A 10,172-nucleotide genomic window follows, 5' to 3' on the forward strand; every position below is an offset into this window, starting at 1 on the left:
CAAAGGCTTTGCCGTGATTCGATAGTAGCTTCAGACACCAGTCACGCCGAGGGCATTCCCCATAGCGTCAGCTAGACGCAGCGCTCGTTCCCTGTTCTCAGGGAACAGAGGTTACATACGTAACCTTAGACGTTTTCCGTTTAGAGCAACAGTGTTGTTAGATCCATCTAAATAGAGTGAGCCTCAAACTCTGATTATTGTAATATTATTCTAACTACGAGAAACCATGATTATGCATTAGAGGATGTTAAGTTGGTCGCTTGGTTCTTTGGTAATGGTCATGGCCTCTGATTAGATATAGTCTTACATTAAATAAGTGTGTTCAGATCTATGGGGATGGAATAATATATTCTAGAATGAGCAAAGAAGAGCACAGCCGTCTAGAATATCAGTCAATCGCCTCAAGACTGACGAGTTTGTGATAAAGAGATCGTAATCCGGCTGGTGAGAGACTCAAAGTGTTATTGGGATCCGGATGAACGGGTATAATTTCAATAAAGAGTTAAACAGAACAAATGTGTAGTTAAACTATTATACAAATGACCAAATAACCAATTACCATTTTAACCTAAATTTGAGGTCATGATAAAATGGAGTCAGATAACAGTAAGCCGTCGTTGGGACGATTGTGCGGTTCTTACAGACGTCATTAACTCTATACTATAATTCCATACACAACAAAGAAATGTTCTAGATTCAGTTTTGTTCTAACATTCTGTTTACCTGTAAATTATAATGCAACAATCTGACACAGAACTGGAGTTTCCCTTCATGGGAACTCGAGCTGCGTCACCGCTTTGGGAACGCCCCTGCGTGATTGCGTCGTGAAGCACGTATGTCATCAGTCCAATAGAGAGATGGAGCATCATAGACAGGTTACGTCATCGACCGGAAAGTATAAAGCATCCCCGGGAACAGACGCCCACAGCTTCTGTTGTCTTCAGCAAGTGCTCTGTGTCATTTCTGTCAGGTCCACTAAAGTAAAAAAAACACAATAGACAAACATTTAGTAAAATTTTTAATTGCATATTTTCCAAAGATTTAGATTTGGAGGTATGGCTCTGTTCTAAATTCCCCATCCTTTTCATGAGCTCCATGAAAAGGCAAGACAGGGAACAGCAGCAGATTCCGGGGACGACCTCCCATTAAACTGGAAGGGCAGAGCAAATCCCCCATTTAGAACAGAGCATGCATCAATGACAACAGAATGACATGATTAAGTTAAGCAATTTAAGGAGGACCTGGGGAGGAGGTGGGTTGCAAAGCAGTGTGCAGCAGAAGCGTCCAAGCAGGCAGATTGAAGTGAAGCTATGCTTAAGTAAGGCGCCCTGTTTGAGAGAAGCCAATTGAGAGCATAGGATCAGCTGAATCGGATCAGCTGAAAGAGGGGCGGAGTTAGAATTTCCCAATCAGCTGATAGCGGAGCTTGACTACGTGGCCTGCCAGAAACTAACGCTGGCGCTTGATTTGTCAAATTGTCAGCTCTGTGTTTTGTGTCTGAGTTCAGACTTTCTTGTTTTTCACAAAAAGCATACACACTGACTTTATCAGAGAGAATGGCAAGTGAACAGCAGCTCATTAGATGTGTTCCTCCCTGCTCACGTTACATCACGAGCGGGGATATACATCTGATGTGTGTTGTTTGCTTGGGTGAGCAGCACTCGGCGTTTGAGGGTGCCGGCTGCAAGCATTGTGAGGTTTTGCCTTTGCTTGTGCTGCGATCCCGCCGGGCGCTCTTTGAGGAGAGCGCCTGTGGGATCCAGTTAACTGCCCCTGCGAGTGCGGTGCTGGAGTTCTTGCAGGAGACGTTCTCTGCTGGGTTAGCTCCCTCCACACTGAAGGTTTATGTGGCGGCCTTAGCTGCTTACCACACTCCTTTGGGTGGTGTTTCTTTGGGGCGACACCCGTTAGTAACTCGTTTCCTCTGTGGAACCTTGAGGTTAAGACCTGTTGTGCACACCAGGGTGCCAGCCTGGGACTTGGCCATTGTGCTTCAAGGCCTTTCCGAGGCTCCCTTTGAGCCGCTTGAGGATGTTTTTAACTCCTAAAACTATCTTTCTGCTTGCTATTTCTTCTTTGAAAAGAATTGGAGATTTACAAGCCCTTTCGGTGGCACCCTTGTGCTTGGAATTTGCTCCCGGTATGGCCAGGGCCTTCCTGTCTCCTAGGCCGGCTTATGTTCCGAAGGTTCTAACTAATCCTGTGAGACCTATTGTACTTCAGGATTTCTGTCCTCCGCCTTTCGTGACGTCAGACCAGGAAAGACTTAATCTGCTTTGCCCTGTTCGTGCATTAGATACTTATGTCCACAGAGCTGCCCTGTGGAGGAGATCTGAACAGTTGTTTGTGTGTTACGGGTCACCCTCGAGACGGGGACCCGTTTCTAAGCAGAGAATGAGCAGGTGGCTGTCCGGGCCCACTCTACTAGGAGTATGGCGGCCTCTCAGGCTCTTTTGGCAAGGACTTCCCTGCAGGATGTTGGTGATGCGGTGGGTTGGTCCTCGCCACTCACTTTTGTCAGGTTCTATGAGCTAGATATTAACACTACTCCGGGGGCTCGGGTGCTCGCTTCCTGAGTACACAAGCGGGCATCAAGCTCCTATGGGGGCGTGGTTAGTCTCGTTCCCAAAGCGGTGACGCAGCTCGAGTTCCCATGAAGGGGAATGTCTCGGCTACGTCTGTAACCTTAGTTCCCTGATTAGGGAACGAGACGCTGCGTCACCCTGCCATACTCCCTGCATGCCTGCGAGCGCCTTGCTTAATCCGTTTACAGAAGCTGTGGGCGTGTGTTCCTGGGGATGCTTTATACTTTCCGGTCGATGACGTCACCCGTCTATAACGTTCCGTCTCTCTATTGGACTGATGACATACGTGCTTCACGACGCAATCACGCAGGGGCGTTCCCAAAGCGGTGATGCAGCGTCTCGTTCCCTACTCAGGGAACTAAGGTTACAGAGATGTTGAGATGTTTTTCAGTTAAGTGCCTGTATCTCTGAATTGCAAACTATTCATTTGTCTTTACTTTTCACACATTCACACATTTAATCGAGTCTGATGACACTTTTGAGAAGATTTAGACCAGTAGATCTCAACCTTTTTGACTTCAAGGCCCTCCATTATCCAGGACAATATCTGAAGTCCCTTACTCCCAATTTCTACTCCATAAAACTGCTCGGGTTATGTATATAACCCTTGTTCCCTGAGAAGGGGAACGAGCACTGCATCGGAACGACGCTTTGGGGGATGCTCCCTTAGCATCAGCGAATCTGAAACCAGAATGCCAACTAGGCCAATCCGATTGGTGTGCGTGATGATGTCATTGTGACGGCATACCCGGAAGTATAAAAGGGGAGCTGGAACGTAATGGCGGTAGTAATTGCTCTGAAGCATGCGCTCCAGGCGCGCCGAGGTGTGGCGTCGGGATGCAGTGCTCGTTCCCCTTCTCAGGGAACAAGGGTTATATACATAACCCGAGCAGTTCCCTTTCGAGGGAATTCGCACTGCATCGGAACGACGCTTTGGGGAACGAGTACCCACTAGGCCACACCGAAGGGTAGCACCTGCCCTAGTGTGAAGCCGGAGACCGGGCACAGCTAGGACTGGAGCACCCTAGCACCAGGCGTCGTAGGGAGATCCAGGCTATAGAACCTGATAAAAGTGTGTGGGGTAGCCCACCCAGCCGCCTCGCAGATATCCTGCAAGGGGACCCCAGAATGAGCCCTCACGGCCACAGGTGAAGGCAAACTGCGCACCTGGTAGGCCATGGTAATCGCCTGGACAATCCAATTACTGATTGTCTGAGTAGACGCAGGCAATCCCTTCTTAGGTGAGCCAAAACACACCAACAGTTGTTGCGATCTCCTCCACTGTGCAGACTTCGCCAGATAAACTCTAAGGGCCCTAACCGGGCAGAGTAGGTGAAGCCTCCCCTCTTCCGCCGTCACGTGAGGCGAAGGATGGAATGCCTGCAGGACCAATGACCTGACCACCCTTGAAGGCACCTTAGGCACGTAGCCCGGCCTAGGGTGTAAGATGGCTTTTACTCCTCCCGGGGCAAACTCCAGGCAGGTCGGCGTTACCGCCAAGGCCTGGAGATCTCCCACTCTCCTAAGAGAGGTAATGGCAAGGAGAAAAGCCACCTTAAGGGTCAGGTCCTTTGGTCCAGCCGACTCCAATGGTTCGAAGGGGGCCTCAGCCAATCCTTCAAGAACCACTGCCAGGTCCCAGGTTGGAACTCTGGAATGAGCCGCAGGCCTCATCCTCCGAGCCCCACGGAGGAATTGTACAACCAGATGGTGCCTACCCAGAGGCCCATCACCCATACGAGCGTGGAAAGCCGCAATGGCAGCCACGTACACCTTGAGTGTGGACGGGGTAAGCCCTGCAGAGAAGCGATCTTGGAGGAGCTCCAGCACTGAAGCCACTGGGCAGTTAACTGGGTCCACCTCACGCTCCCTGCACCAAGTGGAAAATACATTCCACTTGAGGCTGTACAGTCTCCTCGTAGACGGAGCCCTGGAACTGAGTAAGGTCTCTATCACCTCCGCCGATAGGCCAGCCTCTAGGTACCTGGTCCCCTCAGGGGCCAGACCCACAGGTTCCAAATCTCCGGGCGGGGGTAAAATATCGTACCCGCCGCCTGAGATAGGATATCCCTCCTCAGAGGAATCTCCCACGGCTGACCTGTTAGCAGAGCTATGATATCCGAGAACCAAACTCGAGTCGGCCAACGGGGTGCTACCAGAAGTAGACTGACCCCCTGTCGCCTGACCCTCTCCAGGACTCCCGGAAGCAGAGCAATCGGGGGAAATGCGCACAGACACAGCCTCGGCTACGTCTGAACCATGGCATCCAACCCCAGCGAGGCTGGATGCGTGAGGAAAAACCACAGTGGGCAGTGGGACGTCTCTCGAGACGTAATCCACTTCCACTGGGCCGAACCTCTTGCATATGGCCTCCACCACCTCTGGGTGGAGTCGCCACTCCCCGGGCCTCAGCCCCTGCCTCGGCAGGCTGTCTGCTCCCTGATTTTGGACCCCCGGGACATACATTGCCCTGATGGACAACAGTTTCCCTTGGGACCACAGGAGGATGTGATGCGCCAGTCTGCAAAGAGGGCGCAACCTCAAACCCCCCTGCCGTGCCCCAACCAGTGAGGGAGGCGTCTGTTGAAACGGATTTCCGGCAACAGGACGCTCCCAACACTGGCCCTTGGGACAGAAACCAAGGTTTCTTCCATATTACTAGGGAACGAAGGCCACTGCGCGTTACCCTGATCATACAGAATGGATTTCCCCTCAAGGAAAGCCACCTGGTTTACTTCCATATCAGCACATGGTGGCCGCGGAGGTCCGGGAAAAAGCTCCTCAGAGCTTTGTAGACCGCCAGCATTTCCAGGCAGTAGATGTGCCAGGAGAAATGCCTGGTCTCCCACAGACCTCTCGCAAAGCGGCCGCCATGACCACGTCCCAGCCAGTGAGGGAGGCGTCTGTTGAAACGGATTCCCGGCAACAGAACGCTCCCAACACTGGCCCTTGGGACAGAAACCAAGGTTTCTTCCATATGACTAGGGAACGAAGGCCACTGCGCGTTACCCTGATCATACAGAATGGATTTCCCCTCAAGGAAAGCCACCTGGTTTACTTCCCATAACCACGTCCCAGCCAGTGAGGGAGGCGCCTGTTGAAACGGATTACCGGCAACAGAACGCTCTCAACACTGGCCCCTGGGACAGAAACCAAGGTTTCTTCCATATGACTAGGGAACGAAGGCATCTGCGCGTTACCCTGATCATACAGAATGGTTTTCCCCCCGAGGAAAACCCCTTGATTCCCAGCTACCACTGTAAGGGTCTCATGCAGCAGGCCAAGAGATATTCTGTTGGATGCAGCCGCAATTAGCCCCAGCAGACCTTAAACTGCTTCACAGTGATGCTGTGGCCTAGCTTCATTTTAGAGACCACCGCCCGTATGGACTCGATACGTTCGGGAGACAATTGTGCCCACAACGTAGAGAATCCCATACGACTCCCAGGAACACAGTTCTCTGAGAAGGCGTCAACACGCTACTGCGTGTAGAGTCTCAAAGGGCTAGGCCGCCTGGAAGAACCCGATATTGGTATGCTTTGCCCCAAAAAGCGAACCTCAGGAACTTCCTGTGACACAGAAGGATGGATACAGGGAAGTATGCGTCCTCTTCAGACCCATCGTGACAGACCAGTCCTCAGACTGGATCTGAATCACAATGGAGGAATTGCTAAGCATCTTGAATCTGAATCTCCTCAGAGAACGATTCAAGTACCTCAGGTCTAAAGTTGGATGCAACTCGCCATTCCTCTTAGGAACTATGAAGTACTGGCTGTAGAACCCGGACTCCCTGTCTGGCGGAGGAGCACATTCTGTGGCCTCCTTACCAACAGGGAGTGAACTTCTTGTTCCATTACCCGAACCTGCCCAGGGACCACTGCCGTCCAGACCACCCCACTGAACTTCAGGGGAAGGTAACCGGACTGCAGTCTGTATGCCCCTTCCTACAGTCGCAGGCCCCAAGCTGATATATTCGGAGGCATAACCATGCGCCGAGATAATCTGCTAAGGGAACCAGCCTCTCGAGGCCGGTCTCGGGCGTCAACCGAGCCTCCTCCCCGACCCCCTGAAGCGGCTAACCGGCAGGGCGAAATCGAGGAAGATTTTTGGTGTGCGTACGCGTTTGCTGGACCACCGCAAGTCTTGCTAGAGGCGGCTGGTGCAGCACGCGTTCACGGGGAAACGATGTGGCCCGAAGCGTACTAGACGGCGAGAACACAGCATCGACTCCCGAAAAACTCCACAGGGGAGACGACCTCGATCGCTCCTACTCGGGAGAGGGGGCTGGCCAGCAGGGGCCTCATCTAAGGGAGCAGCTCAACAGGGCCACAACACTAGAGCGGACACTGCGATTAGCAATTGCCTGAAACTGATGTGTCCCGCAGGCCACAAGGCGGCGAGAACGACATCAACTTCAGGAGGGCTCCATCTTAGATGAATATCCAGTTCACAAGTTAAACACGCTTGGGTGACAGAATTAAAGTATCCAACTTATCAAAGTCGGATAACATGACACTCAATTCCTCGGAATTAAATGCCATCATAATCACCAAACACGTGCAACCTGATCTGAATAATAGGCTGAATTAAAAATATATCTAACTCCTCAAAGTCAGATAATATTTTAATTTAATTCCTCAGAATTAAATGCAGCCACAATAAGGTGAAACATAGTCTGAATGATAGGCTAAATATCTAACTCCTCAAAGTCAGATTATATTTTATTTAATTCCTTAAAATTAAATGTAGCCGTAATTAATCAGACAACACTTTTTTATTTGTATTATACGGACTCATAGACCCCGCGTTGCCTCAGCAACGTGGTTCAAGCCGTCATAATACAATTGGTTTTCATCCCTCGAGAAAAAAGCCAAACAGTGTCACACAATACGGTGAAACATGGTCTGAATGACAGGCTGAATATCTAACTCCTCAGAGTCAGATAATATCTCATTTAAATCCTCAGACTTAAATGCAGCCATATCAGACAATACTGATTTAACGTACTATACGGACTCGCCGTTAAGCCAACCAGTATCTCATGCACACCGATCGCGTGTGTTCACTTTAATTGCAGACCCATAACCTGCGCGCTGCCTTTTTTTCAGCAATCGCGAGATAGAATCTTGCATATTTAAGAAGTGCTTATAACTTCGACTGCCACGATGCTGAGCACGTCTATTTCCTCAGAATCAGACCGCTCACACATCGGGTCCTCCGCCCCGGGGGAAGAAGCCGCAGCGCGGGCTTCCACACGGGGAAGGAGAACATCTGAACTGTCAGATAAAGACTGGGAAGATGCCTCAGCAGTCCCAGTCCCGCTGACAGTCCATCCGTGAGCCCCATGACCAGCCTCGCCAGGCACGTGCAGAGGGGGGGGCTTTGGGTGCTCGAGCCCCTGCCCTTTTTCAAAATGAATCAAAAGTGCCCCTCTCAGACAAATATCAATGATAATATCGTGGTCAATAAAACTAAATAAATGTGATTATTATAACATGACATTGATGACAATGTATACAATAGTAACGAACGGCTCAAAAGTCGGACAATTTCTGTTGAGGCGTTGCCATAACGCGTTGCTATGGGTTGCGTGCGTTTTGATTGATTGCTGATTTTCCTCTGTTCGGAAGCGGCTCTCGAGCCAAATATGGTCCTTTCAGAGAGTATGTGGCCTTACGGGAAAAATGTAAACCAATATTTTTTTTCATCCATAATCAGAGCTAATGTGTTGATTTAATTACAAATCTATATATTATATATTTTAAAGTATTACACAATTCACCAATGCCCGTTTGTCATGTATATACACCAACCAATCTGGCAAAGCAAGTTCAAATTCCATTGGGCATGTGAAGTGGAGCGGTAATTTTCTGTTCTTATTCATAAATCGGTTGAAAACTACATGGACAGACGAACTAACGTTTCGGGCTTTCGGTAGGGTGCGCGCGTGTACCGAACGGTTATGAATGTAATCTATAACAGTTAACAGTCGGCTTGTTTAAAGCGCGGAACACACTTCAATCCGAGTTCCCACACGAACATATTAAGTATTCAGTCCATTTTATCACGAAATTCAAACGATAAATGCCGTTTTAACGCTCTATTATGTGAAGTGACAGATAGACGCGTATCAGTTCAACTTCAAGCGGAAGCGCGCGGCGCGCGAGTGAACACGATCATCTCTTCCTAAAGAAATGAATATCTAAAGGTATGTTGAGGATCCATTACAACTTACTGAAAAGTATCATATGTTGTGTAATCGCTCCATCGGTGTTTCAACCGCGGAAAGACAATAAAACAGCTTGTAAACAAACAATGTCATGTAGAATCACATTTACCTCACAAGTCATTCAGTGTCCACAGCTGTGAGTTCACTAGAGAGATTAACTCTTTCACTGAATACATGCACTATATTAGCCTATATATTCGTTATATTAGCCTATATATATTCATTATATACCACTTAGCCTGTTAGTGATGTCTTGTTTATTTAATGTATGTTTAAATAAACCTGTCATGAAAATTACAGCCACTTAATGATTATATTTCAACAAATAAATCAAAAAATAATAATAATTAGATTTACGTATTAATGCAAAAACTGCTTTATGTGAAGCTTATGAGTGTTGATTATTATATCTAAAAATAAATAGCAAATTAATTTAGGCTAATAGTTTGGGCTCTGTTGTTAATCTTTAATAGCAATATGTAAGGGCTCCCTATATAGTTTACAGCATTATCTTTAAGAAACTTTTAGTTATAATTGAATTCATTTAAGGACAGACACATTTTTTTTTATTAAACCACTGTTGAATAAAAATTAATAAAACGCAATTTTGTAAAACTGCTGTACCGAATCCGTACCGAACCGTGACTTCAAAACCGAGATACGTACCGAACCGTCAGTTTTGTGTACCGTTACACCCCTAATATATATATATATATTTACATATTGCCCCTTTTTTACATTTGAGCCCCTGCCTCTGAAGAACTCTCTGCACGGCCCTGAGCCTCGCCGCACCGCCTTGGCGGATGCGGGACCGATCCACGGGGCTCACGAGGCTGGCCGGCCTCATCGAGCACGGCCAGCCGAGAGCGGAGCAACCTGAGCGTCAGCTTCTTGTAATGCTCACAAGCGGCTCCCTCGAGAGCCGCTCGAGCATGCTGAACGCCCAGGCAGTGCACACACAGCAGGTGTGTATCCAAAGCCCGACATGAAACTGGGACACGGATGCACACACTGCTTAAACTCTCTCACATTCTCACATTTTTCCATTTTTGCAATCACACACACTTTCACTGACATACAACAGTAAATAGACAAACAGTTTGACAGATAGCGCTTGCTGAAGAGCAATAACTACCGCCATTACGTTCCAGCTCCCCTTTTATACTTCCGGGTATGCCGTCACAATGACGTCATCACGCACGCCAATCGGATTGGCCTAGTTGGCATTCTGGTTTCAGATTCGCTGATGCTAAGGGAGCATCCCCCAAAGCGTCGTTCCGATGCAGTGCGAGTTCCCTCGAAAGGGAACCGCTTAGCATTACTAGAACAAAACTATTTCATTGTTTTTAGCTTATTTC

Source organism: Gobio gobio (assembly GCF_949357685.1).
Source record: "Gobio gobio genome assembly, chromosome: 14".
NCBI lineage: Eukaryota > Metazoa > Chordata > Actinopteri > Cypriniformes > Gobionidae > Gobio > Gobio gobio.